General features: G+C 38.8%; 1 protein-coding gene across 6 annotated transcripts in view; it reads left to right on the top strand.

Annotated features, from left to right (window-relative positions):
* LOC129721201 (visual system homeobox 1-like) overlaps positions 1-17,944 on the top strand; it is a 417,650-nt gene that overhangs the window by 60,714 nt on the left and 338,992 nt on the right. The window lies entirely within an intron of this gene.

A 17,944-nucleotide genomic window follows, 5' to 3' on the forward strand; every position in this document is an offset into this window, starting at 1 on the left:
GTTAAACAGATATATGTATTTTCGATAATTAAGAATTAAGTATATTTTACAAGTTCTGATGAAATATCATAACGAGTAACAAATTATATCGTTCAGAAGACAATATATCATGATTCTAATTGATTCGAATTGAACATTGAGTAAAGAATCAGTAGTTCAAGTGTTACTGGCAGCGCTGCAAATTTTCGACAGTGTAAACGAATATGACAAAAACAGCATTCTCATTGTCTCCAGTTGAAACGACCTGCAGTGCCACCGGTGTCAATCTTCTATATCTATAAATGCGAATGTCTGTCTATCTGTTCCCTATAGACTCAAAAACTACTGAACCGATTACCGTGAAAATTTGTACTTAGGAGTTTTCGAGTACGGGGAGTAACACTAAAATATTAGTTTTGCTCTATGTCATAAACGTAGCCAACGAGGGGTAGATTGGTGGTTTAGGGCCGTAAAAACAACCTCCCCGATAACCGTGCAAACTTATATACAGATGTCTTTTAGTATGAGATGTATTTTTGCGAAGTTACTACATGATGTTAGACCTCCTTTATCTTAAAGGCATTGCACGGATAGGTGGGAAGGGGGGGGGGGGTGGTGAACGATGTTGACCTGTGATGATTTTAAATCTACTGGATCGATCAGCATTAAATTCGGTAGTAAAGTCTATGGTAGCTGTTGTATTTCAACGATTTTGAATTTCATGTATTCCATTAGCGTAGCTCCTCAACACCTAACTTGCTCACCGTGCCGATTTCGATTGGTGGGTGTGTTTCTAGAACATTGATTTTTCTGTATATCAGTGGGGTTGTAAGGAGGGGGATGTACTGATTTTATTATTTGTAAATTATTAAAATGCACATCGTGAAAATTTATATACAGGTGGTTTCGAATATGAGACGTAGTTTTGTGACAACTCTGTCATCTGAGACTTTGTTATATCTCAGTGGCGTAGTTAGGGGAAAGGAGGGGGGATTGATGAATATGGTCAATCTTTATTAATTTTTAAACCGCTTAACAGAATAATTTTTAATTCGGCAAATACAGGTCGTAAAGTGGTAAATACCGGTCGTAATATGTTTCAAAAACTTTGAATTATGTCTATCTCATACAGGAAGGCAAAAAGCGGATATAAGGGGGTAGCAACTACAAATTTGTTCATTGTAAATCCTAAACGCCAAACATGAACACTTCTAAACACCAAAGATGATCATTGTGTTATTCTGTAGAAATACGAATCCCGTGATATTGAATTTTCTTGATCTCGGTGAATCGTCTTCATTAATTTATTTTTTTTGTATTGCAAAGTAGAGATCGTTAATTTTCATCATCATTTAATTTGATTGCAAGGTGTTTTAAGTCTCAAGGGTGTTTTCATGATGTTGGTTTCCAACAGATTATCTTCGTTTTCGCAACAGTGGATTGAGAAATTACTTAAGCCTCCATCGAAATGCGGCAAAATTGTATTGTTATGATGGGAACTATTAAAAGTGTCGAGACATGTTTTGAACTCAGATTTGGACCGATTAGAACTGAAAGAAGGCCAATAAGGGTATTTTCGAGACCGAGGTTATATCAAAAGGCCGGAAATCGACCCAAGATGTCCAGATGACATTCTCGAGTCTCTGGAAAACATTTCAAAATTGTCCAATACCACCAGAACAGTGAAATTCCTAGAGCTGATCTCCAGCTTACAAAAAAAAAGCCGGAAATGGCCGAATACCACCCAACATGGGTACTTTTGGGATCAAGATAATGCCCAGAGACCTGAAATCAACTTTAGATACTATTTTTAAATCGAAGATGGTGGCTTCTGTTTCCCGAAAATGTCCCAATACCACCCAAAATGGGCATTTCTGTAATCGAGATGATGCACATAGACCAAAAATCGTTCACAGACGCCATTTTCAAATTCGAGGTTCTAACTTTCGTTTGCTGGAAAAAAGCTTAAAATAGTAATTTCATAGCCGAGATGATGCCCAAAGACCGGAAATCAAATCCAGACGCTATTTGGAAATACAAGATGGGAACTTCCGGTTACCGAACATGACCAAATATAGGCATTTCTGTGAACGAAATGATGCACATAGCTCAAAAATCGCACCCCCTCCCCCCCTATAATGACCGAACACAACCCAATATGGGTATTTATGGAATCGAAATGATGCCAAGAGATCAAAAATAAACTCAAGATGCTCTTTTGAAATCCAAGATGGTGACCACCGGTTTTCAGAAATCGAAATGATGCACATATGCCAAAAAACCATCCCTGACGACATTTTTCAATCCGAAGCGGCAGCCTCAAATCTCGAATTGCTGTAGAATAGCCAGGAAGATCATTCCGGAATCGCTATGATATCCAGAGATCGGAAATCAAATCCGGGGACCATTCACAAATTTAAAATGGCGATATCCGGTTTCCGAAAATGGCCGAATACTTCGGTAGTATTTATTGGTTGTTTTTGACGTTAAATCCAAGATGGCAATTTCCGGTTTCTGTATAACATCCAAAAATGATTAGTGGAAGTTATTGACATAAACATATTGATACAAGTTAATCCATCGTAATCTTATGGTCTATCATTCAAAGAATTTTTGAAAAGGAGCAGTTTACTTCGAATTTATCCCTTGCGATCGTTCTTACATGCAATATTGTAAGTCATGTAACAAACAGCCTTATGTAGTTATAGGTCAAGTTTGCGGTCTTGGCTTTACAAACAACAATACGAGGTAATACCTTATTCAAATTAAAATTAATGATTTTTACGGATTTTTTTTTGTGTGGACTCCACTGCGACCAGTAGCTGTTTGATCTATTGTGGCATTGTCCGGATGTTCTGCTGTTTGCACATTTCTGTTTTTTTTTTACCATTTTGCAGTGCTACTTATTGAGAAGTAACCTGCTCCGTGTTATAGTGCTTTTTGTCTTCTCCTTCAGACTTAGTAACCTACTTCCTTCCTTATCGACCTTATCATATCCTCCTGCAGGCTATCACTCTAAAAGCATATAACGTGCTATAGTCTATGATATTATCGAAGCTTTAGATAAGTGGTTATTAAGTCTGGAGGGAAGTTATAGTACTTTCTGTCTTCTCATTCAGATTTAGTAACCTACTTTCTTCCTTATCGATTCTATCATATCATCCTGCAAGCTATCACTCTAACAGCGTAGACGTGCTATAGTCTATGATATTATCGAAGCTTTAGACGAGAGGTTATTAAATCTGGAGAGAAGTTTTTGTGTGGAAGAGCCTGAGAATAAACCCATACTTAAAGTCCTTTTTGCGAACGAATGGTTTGGTTCTATTAAGATTCGAACCTATCACCATTCGCTTGTCAAAGCGGACTCTGTAACCTTGCGGCTACGAAGCTCGACATTTTACAGATACTATTGATTTAGCTGAGTCTGAAATATAGGCCCCAACATTTATTTTACTAAGCCTTTCAAAGTTTATTTTATAATGTTAGATATAGTTTTTAACCACCTAACCTAAACAGGTGAAAGTAGTTATTAAAATGACTGGATACCTTTTTTAATTGTAAAACAAAAACACTTCCTAAATTATCCTAAATCGAAAAAATTGATTTCTATTTGTTTACACTTGGTATCCTTAATACTTGTTCACGTGCTGTTGGTAAAAGATTAAGTCAATGCTGAATCTATCCCTGGCCAAACAAACATGCCAGAAATTCCGAAAAATTCTATTACAAATGAAAACACATAATGGTTTCTACCACATAATGGATTGGTTTTCAATGTACTCTTTATGTGAATGTGAAGAAATGTAAATTTAAACGCTCTTTTCACTGCATGGTAATGTTATTATATTATTGGAATTCTGGCAACTTTGAGAGATATATAAATGTCGTCAAAGGCTAAGAGGCGCAGCAACGCGGGCCGGGTATCAACTAGTTTTCAATGAAAGTCCGGTCATTGAAAGCAATGAGGTGTCGGATTTAATATCGAAATTATTTGATTTGAGCCAATTCATTGCATGAAGTCGATGAACTATATAAGCATATACTTTCTCAACTACATCAACATCGCTAAAGAGGCATTTCATGGAAAATAGGTAAAAAAAATTTTGATAATGAGGCCACTTTATGATATACGCTGTTCATGTTGCTCGCGACTGCTGCTTCAAAAGGGCCTATTCAAAATGGTGACTGATAGATAAAAATTTTTATATCAGAAAAACGGCTTGTTTGACTGAAATGGTGTTTTCAGAAAAGTTGTAGGTTACAAAACTGCGGTTCTAGAAAAAAAATACATATGTAAATTTTTTTTCTGTACCAAATTTTCCAAAGTACCTTTTTCAAAAATCTTCTTTTTTCCAACAAATTGAAGATGACAATATGTACTATTATCTGTCAAAATTTGGTGATGTTAAAATGAAAAACAAAAAATTTATGAACGTCGATCGTATTTTGACATTCTCACTCTGAACTTTTTTTTAGTGTTTTTTTCTAGTTACACGTAACAATGTTGAAATTTATCACTAAGAGCATGACACCGATCCAACGCGCTGCTTTTGTACCATAATCGAACATTTTTATACTGGCCGTGTTTAAATTGAATATGCGTAACTCACCGGTAAACCCTGGAATTAAAAGGTTGTTAAAATAAGACGAACACACAAGGTAACAAATTTATACGTGTTTATATCAAGTTAATCCAGATTTAGAGAACCGGGAGCTAGGAGATTGAGTAGAGACAGGATTCGCTATGAAAGTTGCGCCTGATGCAGACCACGCTACTTCTAAAATTAATGCTGATCGATTATTTCAGATCTCGGCGAACCATTGTTTGATAGTAAGGTTATGTCATGATATTAGTTCTTGATATAGACTCACGACTGATGACTGATGAGTAAAATATAGGGTGGTCAGTATTACCGACTTTTTGAGAAACCGGTATTTCGGTATTTATAAAAATAAAAACCGATAAAACCGGTAAAAAACCGGTATTTTTATTTTTTTCGGATGGATACAAACCAGGGGCGACTCGTGGTCTTTGAACCTACTTGTTCAACTACAAAATTCTGAAAATTATAGTTTGAGGAAGTAATGACTATCATGTTCGCGGAATAAACGCACGTTATTCTCTCTGTACTATTTAAAAATAAAACTGAAAAACAATGTGTCGCTGTATAATTATGTTTTTGAATTTATGAGAACCTATTCTTCATTACGATTCTGATGTCTTTTTAAGATTTGGGCCACTGCGACCATTGCTGTGATCTCTTGTGGTATACGATCCACATACACCACTGGATAAATTTAACAGTGTTTGAAAAACTTCAATGATTGGATCCAGTGATATGATTAGGAAGAACATAAGTTCTAAACTCATATTAACAAAAAACATGCAAATTTTTAATTCAATTTTCTTTCACATCGCATAACTAGTTTTAAATTATTGAATAACTTCAAAACTTTTAGAGAAACAATATTTGAAACTGTTTTTTTTTTTGTTCACACAACATTTATTTGACACGGCACAATACAAATTAATGTTTTACGGAGCCAATTAAATCTAATGCCTTATGGTCTAGAATATCTTATAATCTAAAGGCAAATAATAGTTGAGCAGAGTAAATGAATGAAGAAGAAAATTAAATGATGATCAGACAAGAATTTACATTTAACGAATCCGAAGGAATCGAAGATAGATACTTCTCTATTGTGTTCGATGCTCTTTAGGCAGTTCGTCCAAATTCAGTTGAACCAGTTGAACCTGAGTTTCTCAGCTAGAATTATTGCTAATAAAATCCGCTGCGGTTTGGGCGACGAAGCTTTGACCATGCTGCAGCTATTTAAATTTCACTTTTTCAAAATAAGGAGCAGTAATTTTTAGGGTGAAATTCTCTATGATTGATTATTTCATCCGATAAACACTTTGTATCAGGAGCAATTTGTCTATAACTTGGTGTAACCTGTGGCATACGGAGACGCCAAACAAAAAATAAATTTTTAATCCAAATTTATATTTATTTATCATTTTTTTAGTTTTACTTTTAAATAGCACAAAACGAATAATGACTTACGTTTTTTCGTGGACATGGTGGTGATTACTGTCCCAAACTATGATTTTCAGAATTTTTAGTTGAGCTGGTAGGTTCAAAACCCACGAGTTGTCTCTGTATGTATGAGTGTGTAAAGAGATTAGCTGTTCTATTAGAAAATAAAAGTTCTGTTTAATTGATATGAAGTTTTTTGACATATTATCAATACACGCAAACTCGTCTTATTTCAAGCAGAACAAACAAAAAGGAAGCATAAAATTGATGAATAGGTGAGAAAAAATTAATTTTCAATGTTGCTTCTGTTTAAATGTATTCATTATATACACCGTCATGTGATTTGTAAAGCCTACCTAAGTACTCGGTGACAAAAAAGTCCGGTCACACTTTTTTGGGGTCGCCTGTACCCTACACGTTGCATCTCTGTGGTGCTATCTATATGTCAAATAAAAGGATTAACTTTGCTGCCCAAAGTGGCAGAGTTTCGTTTCTGTGCAGTTTGCTTACATTGAGTTGTGAGCCATGGCAGAATTAGAAGCAGCCGTTATCGCTGAATATGTGAAATGGTACAAACCCGGACACATATTCAAACACCTAAAACCGCTCGGAATCAACCGGAAATTCGTGTACCGGACCATAAATCGGTACCTAGAGACCATAGACACCGAGGACAAGGCACGATCTGGACTACCCAGGCCTGTGAAAACTCCAAGGCTGAAAAAGATTATACGAGACCGGATTCGCCGAAATCCCGCCCAATCTGCACGGAAGCTGGCCAGGAACCTTAAAATGAACCGAGAATCAATCCGCCTACTTCTGCGCAAAGATTTGAAACTCACATCGTACAAAAAACAGGTGGTTCATGGGGTTACCAAAGTTACAAAGGACAAGAATTACCAACGGTCGCGGGAGTTGCTCGGTTGGCGCGCAGATGACGAGATTATTTTTTCGGACGAGAAGCTGTTCGTTTTGGAGCAAACAGTCAATCGCCAAAATGATCGAGTTTGAGAACGTTTCCCGGTTCCAAAATAAGACGTCAGTGATGGTTTGGGGAGCCATTTGCAAGAGAGGTAAACTGCCTCTTATTTTTATCGATAAAGGGGTCAAAATCAACGCAGCGTACTACCTGGACACAGTTTTGAATAAAAATGTTCTGCCTCAAGCTGAACTATTGTTTGAAGACGATTATTACTGCTTCCAGCAAGATGGCGCCCCATCCCACACCGCAAAGGTTGTTCAGGCGTGGTGTGAGGAAAACTTAACCGATTTCTTTTCGAAGAATGAATGGCCTCCGTCGTCTCCGAATCTGAAACCACTGGATTATTTCGTGTGGGGATACATGATGTCGAAGCTGAACGACTATAAAATAACAAATTTGGAGTAATTCAAGCGAGTTATCACGAAAATCTCGGACGAGATGCCGATGGAGCACGTGCGCGCCGCTTGCGACGACTTTTCGAGACGTCTGAAACTGGTTCGATCAGAGAAAGGTGGTGTAATTTCGAGATATCTTCTGTGGAGTATCTTTATGAGTTACTGAATAAAGCTATAAAAGCCAGATTCAGATTTTCTTCTTATTCTTTGAAATATTGAGATTTTCCTGTGCGAACGGACTTTTTTTGTCACCCTGTAGGTAGCATTAATTAGCTTTAAAATGATTTATGAAGATTGTGACATTTTTTTTTTTGGATTCGAAGAAAAATACCGAAAATACCGGTTTTTTCGCCTCTTCAATACCGATATTTCGGTATTGAAAAAAATATCGGTTTTACCGGTTTTTGTTTTACCGGTAAACCACCCTAGTAAAATATTTATTTCTGCGCCGAACGTCTAATAATGATTTAAAATATTTCTAAGGTCTAAACGGTTTGTTTGATCGGTCTAGTGTCTTTGGAAAAGTTGTACATAACAATTTTATACTTCAAAAAAAAAAAAACAAATATTGTAAAAGAATTGGAAAAAATGTTTTTTATTTCAAAAAATCCAAAATAAGACTGGTCGATCAGCATTAATTTTCGAAGCAGCGTGAATTGTCTCAGGCGCAAGGCTAATAGCGAAACCTAGTTTTTACAGTGTATATATATATAAGTTAACAACGCAACTATCTTTGCACCTCAACGCACCACGTGCAGCAGCGTCAGCAGAAGCAACCAAAGCCCGACTGGAAGTATGTCGATTGGCAACAACCCGTAACGTGACCGGCACCTGTTCTGCTTTCATCAGCAAAGGTGCCAGACTTCGATCACCGAACCATCGCCACATGGAGACACTATCAGGAATGCGAGGTCAGCAGATTAGCCAAGTGTGTAGGGCCAGAACAATTAAAATTATCCTCAATAAAGTCAGTCTAGTTTTAGCAGTGAAGACGTGTAGTTATTTTTTAAAAATACAATAAAAATACCGTGTTTTTTATGGTTCATAAAAAACGGTATTTTTACTGTATAAGCTTGTAAACGATTGTTGTCATTACCAACAGATTGTATGAATAGAAAATAAAAGCTCGGCGGCATTTTCGTCATTTCGCACGGCACGTATCCATCGTGTGTACAACACGATATCTTACATCTAAAGTTTGTATATATTACATGGAGAAAATGCCGCCGGACAGTTCCTTATATTTTTATTTCTCTCTTCTCGAAGATAATGATTTATAGTACTCAATGAGTTTTCGTGCATGCTTTGTTGTCAAACCATTCTGTTATTTTTTTTGTCATAAGAATTCTCTATAATACTTGATTTGATTGACACAGAAATAAATTTTTCTTTTCGCATTAGGTTACGGCTGTGTACGATCAGTTCTATCTATCGTCCAACAAACGTGAAGTGATCATGAAAGTAAACCAGTAATGCAGTAAATGTATATCTCATAATGCTGATAAGTTACTATCAAATTATCCCGAATGCCTTCTATTATTAATTTCCAGCTAAGATAGATCTATCTACTAAAGCGTGTACAAAATTTTCTTTCCCCTACTGATGGGTAAACCAGACGTGATTGCACTTCTTTCACAATTTTCCTTGATGTGAGTCATGCGCATAGCTCACAGTGTTACTACATCGAGGGATTACCTACGTGTACATAAGCCACGAACATATACAACAATACCACGGAGCTGTAGAGTAGGTATAATGAGATTGTACAAATTGAGTTTTGCTCTCTTTGCTTTCAATACAATCTTCAAAAGCTAGTAGAATATATTCCAGACATAGCGTCGACGATAAGCGTAGGTAGGTTACAATCGCATTTGTTACCCCACCGAGATGAGCTATCCAGCAACCATTAAGATTTTTACCATTGAAATTTTACTTGTAGAAAGAGAGAGAACAAAAAATGGCTGATAATTACCACAGTATATCAGCAACCAAACCGTTGTTTCCGCTTTGCACCTCAGTGCAATTCCCACAATTCTCAACTTGTTTGCAATGATGAATTGAGATTGCATTATTTAATAATTTAATTAGGGTTAGTATTTTATGCATGTGTATACGAAAGAAATGCGTCATGATTAATGAATTAATGTAACATTAACAATAATGTTGTCATATATATATATATATATATATATATATATATATATATATATATATATATATATATATATATATATATATATATATATATATATATATATATATATATATATATATATATATATATATATATATATATATATATATATATATATATATATATATATATATATATATATATATATATATATATATATATATATATATATATATATATATATAATATATATATACACACATAAATATAAATATATATATATATATATATATATATATGTATATATATATATATATATATATATATATATATATATATATATATATATATATATATATATATATATATATATATATATATATTTATATATATATATATATATAAATATATATAAATGGTTGGCCAAAACTCCCGCCTTAGCTAGGCATTACTGTCATCCGTGAGTGACCAGCTGAGGCCCAAGTGACGCTGGTTTGCGCGCGATTATTTTAATCTTTGTCCTGGCTCGACAATGCTGCCGTCCGAGAGGCAGTCTATAAAAGCGCTCTCCACAGCAGCGCCAGTGTTAGTCATTAATGTGAGTCGTTACTTGTTAGTCGATAAGCTTACGGTGGCGCCGTCACGCTGGCACTGTTGTAAATAAATAGAATAAATGTACCTTAGTGAAGTAAAGACTTGCGTTTGCGTTCGTCGGGAAAAAAAAAACTTCTCCCTGGGCCGTAATTGCCCATCGTGATGCCAAAGAGAGAAAAAAAATTAACACAACGTAGGACCGTGCGCGATCATATTTGGTGCCGTGACCAGGATCGCGCCAATTTGACATCACCCGCGAGTGTTCGAGCGCCAATTTTTACTCCGCAACGCAATGGAAACAAGAACAATTGCAAATGTGCGGTGAGTGAAAACAATAGCCAGATGTAGATTTGTATGTACAAAAGTGAGTGGAGTTCGGACTACAAAGTTGAGTGAAGGTCAAATGAACGTTTATTTTACCAATTTGCAACCGATCGTGTGAAAATAAGTAGTGTGAAACATCTTCGGACAATGATTCACGTGTGCCGCTCAGTGCTGATCCAACGGCGAACAAGAAGTAGAAAGTTGCCTCCAACAATTGGCGGAGCATGCCGTTCGCTAATTTCAAGGAATGCTGATCAACGAAATGAATCAACATTTACATTTTCATCATGGGCAGCCACAAGCTAAAAGTGGCTAGGCGGTTCCAGCAATCGATGCCTTTAGGGGTAGCGCGTTTAGGTCAACCGCGGCGACCGAAAACTGCTGCCCCACAATCCTGTCTAGTTAAGTATTTATTTTTATCTGCAACAATGCAGTACGTTTACGCTGTGACAATTTTCAGTTCATGTCAGTTACCCGACTGTTTTCGACGGAATCTAACATCCACCCGGACCGCTGCGTCCACGAGCTTTCGGAGTCGAACCTCCACCTGGACCTCTGCGTCATTATGTGTGTTTGGAGCCGTGTCTCCACTTGGATCCATGCGTCTCCGCCATGGAATGGGTAGCAGCCGTGCCTGCTTTCGATGGAGTTGTGTATTCATCCCGGACCCACGCGTCTGCACATAGTGATGTTTATGGAACAGTGCCTCCACTGACGGACCTTTGCGTCCCCGCCGTTTTCGGAGCCGTGCCTTTAACCTTTCGGAGCGATGCCTCCAGGAGCCCTGCCTCCTTGTGTTGATATTCGGAGCAGTGCCTCCACCTGCCGGACCCCTTCATTCGGAAAACGTTGAAACCCATGGGGTTTTAAGGGGGGGAGTATGTTCGCGCCAAAACTCCCGCCTCAACTGGGCATTATTGTCATCCGTGAGTGACCAGCTGAGGCCCAAGCGACGCTGGTTTGCGCGCGATTATTTTAAGCTTTGTTCTGGCTCGACAATGCTGCCGTCCGAGTGGCAGTCTATAAAAGCGCTCTCCACAGCAGCGCCAGTGTTAGTCATTAATGTGAGTAGTTACTTGTTAGTCGATAAGCTTACGGTGGCAGCGCCGTCACGCTGCCACTGTTGTAAATAAATAGAATAAATGTACCTTAGTGAAGTAAAGACTTGCGTTTGCGTTCGTCGTGAAAAGAAAACTTCTCCCTGGGCCGTAATTGCCCATCGTGATGCCATCATCTTCAAAAATGCTTCGAACATACGTAGTTTTTTGAGTAATGTGTCAACTTTTAGCAATAAGATACGTGTTATTTTTTCTCAAATGTCTTTCCTGAACATTAACTAATATTTTATTGGAAAACAATCACATATCATAGCTTTGAATTTTTATTTGCAGATAAATTGAGCCTAAATATTCATGATTTTGCACGTTTTACTTAGTTTTGTGAATAATATCTACATTTTCAGTTATCAGATACCTATCATTTCTTCTAAAATGTTATTCCTAAACATGAACGAACATTTCATTGAAAAAAATCACATGTCATCGCTTTGAATTATGATTTAGAGACAAATTAGGCTTAAAAATCTTGGTTTTGCATTTTTCACGTAGTTCTATTAAAATTATTTAAATTTCAAATCATCAGGTACTTATTATTTTCCTTTAATTTCATCTTGAAAAAATCACAGATCATAGATTCGAATTTTGATTTAGAGGTAAATGTCTTTGGCAATGTCTTTCTTGAACATCAACAAACTTTTTAATGAAAGAAAAATCACATGTCATCTCTTTGAGTTTTGATTTGGAGACGAATTGGGTATAAAAAGTCATAATTTTGCATGTCTTACGTAGTTCTGTAAATAATACTTCAAGTTTTAGTAATTAGCTATTAATTATTATTCCTCGAATGTCTTTCCTGAACATTAACGAACATTTTAATGAAAAAAGGATCTCATGTCATCGCTTTGAATTTTGGTTTAGAGGTAAATTTACCACAAAAAGTCACAATTTTGCATGTTTTACGTAGTTTTGTGAATAAAATCTCAAGTTTTAGTAATCAGATACTAATTATTATTCCTCGAATATCTTTCCTGAATGTAACAAACATTTCAATGAAAAAAGAATCATATTGTATCGCTTTGAATTTTGATTTAGAGGCAAATTCAGCTTAAAGAATCATAATTTTGCATGTTTTACGTAGTTTTGTGAATAATATCTCAAATTGTAGTAATCAGATACTAATTGTTTTTCTCCAAATGTGTTTCCTGAACATCAGCGAACAATTTCCGGTTAAAAAACCTTTATGTCACCGCTTATTTTTCTGATTTAGAACGATTTTAAATGATAATGATTACCGTACACTACAGAGACGGAGGAAATAATATCAATAAGATCAAGCGTAACGGAAGCCAACTGTTGACGTGGGACTTCGTCTTTGTTTTCTATACTGGTATGCATTCTGTAAAATTGGAAATGAAACTGGCAAATGTTGCGTCCGATTTCAAACGATAACAACAGCATAACCACATGATGGATAACAATAACCAATATGTTGTTAGATAGAAAAACTTGAATAATTTCTAAACCTGCTGTTAGGGATCATTCACAAATTATGTAAGGGTTCATGGGGGGAGGGGGGGTATCCAAATTTCTTACGATTGCTTACGAGGGGGAGAGGGGGATTCGAGAAAAAAAATTTATGTGAGATTAAAAAATTTAAAATATGAACGAAACCTTACAAAACTAAAAATAAATAAAACTAATTGAATTATTTTTCGCTGAGATCCTAACAGAAGAACCTTGGGAAAGCGTGAATTCACCTTAGCTGAATGATTATGTATTTTACTTTGTTTACTTAATTTTCAGTTTTATTAACTATAACATGATATTGACTGAATTGGTTAAATTGTTTTGTTTTTATTTTTCACGAATACGCCGTACATAAAAAAACGTTTCTTCTTCATAAACGAATTTTTCGTGAAAAAGGAAATCTTACATATGATTTATGGGGGGGAGTGGGGTCAAGCAAAATCTTACTAAAACTTATTATGGGGGTAGGGGGGGTCTAAAGTTTCGAAAAAAAGTCCTTACGTAATCTGTGTATGACGCCTTAGAGCGTAATAAAAACTGATGTCTTGAAAGAAAACATGCTGGTAAAAGCAACAGTACCGTAGGTAGAGTATAAGTGGAGCAGAGCGCAGCTAGTTTCTCGTCGTCTGTCATTGCAGCGGGCACGACTTCTATCCGCGTGCAATCAAAACTGCACTGATGATGATTGAAAGTTTATCTAATGAGTATAATTACCATGAAAACCATAAATTACTTAACAAGAATTGAACATTTTTGCAACGGTTATAAGGTATAAGATATTTTTATTGAATTTTATTTTTGATATTCACTAAATAATCTTGACCGACATAATATCGAACGAGAAAGTTCCTAAAAAATACTAATAGTAAGAGCCGGCGAGTGCCTGTGATTTTTATGTCCATTTAGTAAGCGACCGTCCACATACCACGTGGACAGATATTTAAAGATTATTCCCCCCCCCCCACTCGCGGAGAAATGCCCATATTTTTTTTTTTTTTTTTGTAAGAACCGTGGACATTCCACAACCCCCCCTTCCACCAAGCTGTCCACGTGGTAGGTGGATGGCCCCCAAGATCTGTTCACAATCTTTTTGCCTTGTGTGTGTGGGTGTGTGGATGTGGGTGTGTGGGTGTGGGTGTGTGGGTGTGGGTGTGTGGGTGTGTGTGTGATCTTTATTCTCACTCACTTTTCTCAGAACCGATTTTCATGAAATTAATTGCAAATGAAAGGTCTTATTGCCCCATAAGACCCTATCAAAGTTTATTGTATTCGAATTATTTATTTTAGAGGTTATGTATGCAACCGACTTGAACAAAATTGGTTTTAAATGAATGGGCTACCTTAAAAACCTTTAACTTTCGAATAGATTGAACTTGTGGTTCAAAAGTTATGGAAAAAAACAAGTGCTGAAGACTGTTTAACCTCACTCATATTTCTCAGAGACGGCTGAACCGATTCTCACAAAATTAATGTCAAATAAAAGTAGTATTTAGTGTACAGGATAATGGCGGGGCTAGCGCTACGATCCTACTGACACTAACAGTCTCTCCCGAGCCGAGCCTCGCACCTACGACGACTGGCTTGTTAGGCCAGCATCGTACCTCGAGATCATCTGGGAGATATATATATATATATATATATATATATATATATATATATATATATATATATATATATATATATATATATATATATATATATATATATATATATATATATATATATGTATATATATATATATATATATATATATATATATATATATATATATATATATATATATATAAAATATATATAATATATATATATATATATATATATATATATATATATATATATATATATATATATATATATATATATATATATATATATATATATATATTTTTTTTTTTTTTTTTTTTTTTTTTTTTTTTTTGTTTTTTTTGTTTCAGGTGGAGGGGAAATTTGCCATCCAAACCCCTGAGGTGACCAACCTCAGGGAGTGTGGGGTTGGTTTGAATCAGTGACCGGACCCACTAAAACCCCTCCAGTCTCCAGCCCATAATACTCCCCGGGACCACCGCTAGGTATTGCTTCGGGGAGCGACTTTTGTGCTCTGTGCACCCTCTTGGTTCTATAGATCTCTTTGCTAACTTAGCTAACTAACCTGGATACTGGCCGTTAGCTAACATTGGCGTGTCGGTGGTCAACCTGTCGCCTGTTTTGCAATTCTAAAACTATTTGAGAGGCGGCTGTACAAACCGCCCTCCAAATGTTTGGGTCTTTACACATCCTCCGAACTAGGTTGTCCGGAGTGGTGTCTGGCCCGCTCACTACCATCATGTCGCTCCGCGCATGCACAAAACGAGGGCACACGAAGAAGACGTGCTCAGCAGTTTCTTCCGCATCCGCACACTCGGGACACATGGGGGACCCCGCATGCCCGAATCTGTAGATACTGCCTGAAGCAACCATGACCTGACAGAATCTGTGTCAAGTGGAAGTTAACTTCTCCATGGTGCCTCCCGACCCATCCGGATACGTCCGGAATAAGTCGATGCGTCCATCTACCCTTTGCGGAATTGGACCATTCCTGCTGCCATCTGATCATCGAGAATGACCTTCTGGTGCCTCGTATACCCCTTGTGTCACGTTGATCGAAGCATTCTACGTCCTCCTTAATGGCTATGCTGATAGGCATCATGCCGGACAGGACGCAGATTGCGTCGTATGACACTGTACGGTACGCGCTCACAACCCTCAGGCACATGAGCCTGTAGGTACTTTCCAGTTTTCGACGATGACTGTTGGTACCTAACGCTTTGGACCACGCTGGCCCACCATACCTAAGTATGGACGAAACCACGCTGGCAAGAAGTTTACGCTTGCTGCCATATACCGCTGAGCTATTGGACATCATTCGAGATAGTCATGCAGCGGCCGTTGAAGCCCTCTTACAGGCATAGTCGACGTGACTCTTAAATGTGAGCTTATCGTCAACCATAACCCCCAAGAGCTTCAAGGAACGCCTTGAGGTAATGGTGCAGTCACCGACTCTGACCACCGCCTGTTGCTCTAATTTGCGGTTGTTCACAACCGTAACCTCCGTTTTATGGTGCGCTAACTCCAGTTTCCTAGAGTGCATCCAGTCTTCGACCTTGCGTATGCAGTGCGCGGCCGTCAACTCGACCTCTTCGATCGACTCGCCGTAGACCTCTAGCGTGATGTCGTCTGCGAAACTGACGATCACAACCTCTACAGGGAACTTTAGTTTCAACACCCCGTCATACATGACATTCTACAACACCGGGCCCAGGATGGAACCTTGTGGTACCCCTGCGGTGATTGGGACGCATTTCTGACCCTCCTCCGTGTTGTAAACTAGTACCCGATTCTGGAAATAATTTTCCAAAATCTTGTACAGCGACACCGGTACGTGGATGCTCCTAAGCGCGAGCGCTATGGAGTCCCAACTGGCGCTATTGAATGCATTCTTCACGTCAAGCGTGACGATTGCGCAATAGCGAATGCCCCAACTCTTACGCTGGAGTGCTACCTCTGCCGTCTTGGTGACAGAGAGAATAGCATCCAGCGTGGATCTACCTTTCCGGAAGCCGAACTGGTTACTTGTCAGACCGTTTACACCCTCTGTGTACTTCACCAGTCTGTTGAGGATAATCCTCTCAAGCACCTTGCCCGTAGTGTCCAGCAGACAGATAGGTCTGTATGCCGATGGGTCCCCTGGCGGTTTCCCAGCCTTCGGCAACAGCACCAATCTCTGTCGCTTCCACCTGTCCGGAAAGAGGCAGTCATCCAGGCACTTCTGCATGACTGCTCGAAATAGATCAGGGGCCACTTTCATGGCCGTCCTGATGGCCAAGTTCGGGATTCCATCCGGTCCCGGTGCCTTGCTCACCTTTAGGGAGTTGGCGATCACGATGAGTTCCTCATTCGTAACCCTTACCTCCTCCACAACCTCTGCACGGCTGCCGTCTCTCACGGATTGGATGCCCGGCAGGTTGGCCGACCATCCCTGGTCTGTGTCTGAGATACTGGAACGTCGGACGTGAGACTCAGCAACCGGAGGCCAAGGATTTGGCTCGTGTCGTGGAAAGAGTCCCTCGATGATGCGCTCCAGCATCGCTGGTGATCGCTCTGCAGGCGCCAACACGCCTTTGGTCTTCGCCATTACGACTCTGTAGGCGTTGCCCCACGGATTCGTATTGGCACTCGCGCATAGCCTATCGAAGCAGGCCCTTTTGCTCGCCTTTATCGCACTTTTAAGCGCCGATCTTGCAGATCCGAATACTACACGGCGCTCTACCCTCTGTGCATCGGTACGTGCACGTTGCAACATCCGTCTTGCACGGAGGCACGCGCTACGGAGGTCCGCTATCGCGTCGGTCCACCAGTATACCGGTGACTTACCATTCCTAGGTTGGCGGGTCCTAGGCATGGTGGCGTCGCACGCCCGCGATAATGTGGCAACTAATTGGTCAGCACTCGGGCGGAGCCAACTGCCCCCCTCGCGCTCTCTTCTCATTGCTTCTGCAAATACCTCGGCATCGAAATGCGATGTCTTCCACCCGCGGACGGTCGGAGTATTGGCTCTACCCGTCGCCTGCCGCCTCACGTTCTGGACTACGCTATAGCAGACCGACTGGTGGTCACTATAGGTGTAGCCATCGTCTACCCTCCAGTTCACGATCAGTCCTGGGCTGGAGAACGTCACGTCGATGATCGACTCCGCACCATTTCTGCTGAATGTACACTTGGTTCCAACGTTGGCCAGATCTAGGCTGAGCTTTGCCAAAGCTTCCAACAAGATCTGACCCCTCCGGTTCGTGCGGCGGCTTCCCCACTCAACAGCCCAAGCGTTGAAGTCGCCCGCCACTACTAAGGGTGTTAGTCCCGTCAGCTCCATAGATAAC

This window comes from Wyeomyia smithii, chromosome 2, assembly GCF_029784165.1.
Source record: "Wyeomyia smithii strain HCP4-BCI-WySm-NY-G18 chromosome 2, ASM2978416v1, whole genome shotgun sequence".
Lineage (NCBI taxonomy): Eukaryota > Metazoa > Arthropoda > Insecta > Diptera > Culicidae > Wyeomyia > Wyeomyia smithii.